The 1,677-nt window shown below is 44.2% G+C and overlaps 1 non-coding gene across 1 annotated transcript; it reads left to right on the plus strand.

Annotated features, from left to right (window-relative positions):
- Positions 1–246: 246 nt before the first annotated feature.
- trnah-gug (transfer RNA histidin (anticodon GUG)) lies at positions 247–318 on the plus strand. The gene has a single exon. It is a non-coding gene; the product is annotated as a tRNA-His (tRNA).
- Positions 319–1,677: the final 1,359 nt, after the last annotated feature.

A 1,677-nucleotide genomic window follows, 5' to 3' on the forward strand; every position in this document is an offset into this window, starting at 1 on the left:
CAACACCTGCACTGTCCCCGGAGTTTTTGATGTTTTCGAGAAATCTATTAATCTCAGCCTTCAGCATATAAATAATGGAATCACCACAGCCACTGGGGGAACCGATTTTTAACGGTCAGCCCATTCTGAGTTTTCACATTTCTGCCACTGTTCGCTCATCACTGATATTGTGCATTTGGTGCGCTGCCTAACATTTCCTATGATACTGTACTTATTGCATCCTGCGCGCGTGCGTGTCTGTGGGACGCCGTGATCGTATAGTGGTTAGTACTCTGCGTTGTGGCCGCAGCAACCTCGGTTCGAATCCGAGTCATGGCAATAATCGCTCTAACTGTCCCAGTTTTTGTGAAACACAAAGAAATCAGTTGCTTTAACGTGGTAATTTTCTCCAAGGTGATTATCTTTTCCCTTCAAATTCCGCTCGCTCACATCTCTGTGTTTCATATGTCAGAATTCAAATCCACCCGTTCTCAGAGATTTCTCTCCCTCCTTCGATCACTAACTGAACGTTCCGTCCCACACCCCCATTTCATTAATTTAGCGATGCTAGTGTTGGACTATGGTGTACTAAGTTAAAAATCACACAACACTGCCTTGTATGTTAAATATGTTAAGTATGGAAGTATGTTAAATGCCTTTGAACCATCTTGTCTGTAGGTGATGCAAACTACAAGGAATTATGCACCTGCACCCCTAGCTTCTGTGTTCTCCAACACTACGCAAAGCCCTACTCTTGTTGTTATACCAAAATGCAATACCTTCCATTTATCCAGATTGAACTCCATGTTACATTTTTCAGTCCAACGACTCATTGGATTAAGATCCTTTTGAAATTTAGATAATCTTCATCACTGTCTACAATTCTGGCGTCGCCTGCAAACCGACAAAGCATGCCTGCAGTGAGTTCCACTGTTTTCTCATATAGATCAATGATTCATATTTACTTGTAGTGGCCGTGAGTTAGCAGTGTGCAGATCATACAACAGTTAGTCATGTAATTACCCATGAGGAAGAAAGCAGCAGACTGCAGGGAGATATTAAACAATTGGAAAGAAAAATAGTGAAAGCAATTCATTCCAGGCAAGTTGGTGACAGTGAAGCAAGTTCAAACTTCAAACCAGCCGCCCACGCTCCAGTTGTGGCACTCAGCTGTCTCAGCAAGCTGCACTGTAGATTGCTATAAACGGGAAAAAATTACCCTTCTGCCCCGCCTTTGACCAGGAGCACTCCCAACCTCGGAATTACTTGCGCCTCGAAACCGTCATAGAAATACCCTGCATTCACCGGTTGTGTCACTGGAGTTTTCGAGTATCTCTGCGACCTCATTCCCATCCCGACTTCCAGTTGGATCTTCGCGACTGCGTCACTCAGTTCCTCTGATTCTGGGGCTGGGAATTGGGACTATGTGGCAGCAGTGGTTACTGCCGTGTGTGTGTGTCAGGGGGAACCTGGTAAAGTAGCCGATGTTAAACTGCATTACTATTGAAGCATACATTTCAACAACACCTGCATTGTCCCCGGAGGTTTTGATGTTTTCGAGAAATCTATTAATCTCAGCCTAAAGCATATAAATAATGGAATCACCACAGCCACTGGGGGAACCGATATTAAACGGTCAGCCCATTCTGAGTTCCCACGTATCTGCCACTGTTCGCTCATCACTGATATTGTTCATTT

Source organism: Chiloscyllium plagiosum, unplaced genomic scaffold (assembly GCF_037043375.1).
Source record: "Chiloscyllium plagiosum isolate Xiang-an unplaced genomic scaffold, Cpla_swu_hap1 HiC_scaffold_40, whole genome shotgun sequence".
In the NCBI taxonomy this organism is placed as follows: domain Eukaryota; kingdom Metazoa; phylum Chordata; class Chondrichthyes; order Orectolobiformes; family Hemiscylliidae; genus Chiloscyllium; species Chiloscyllium plagiosum.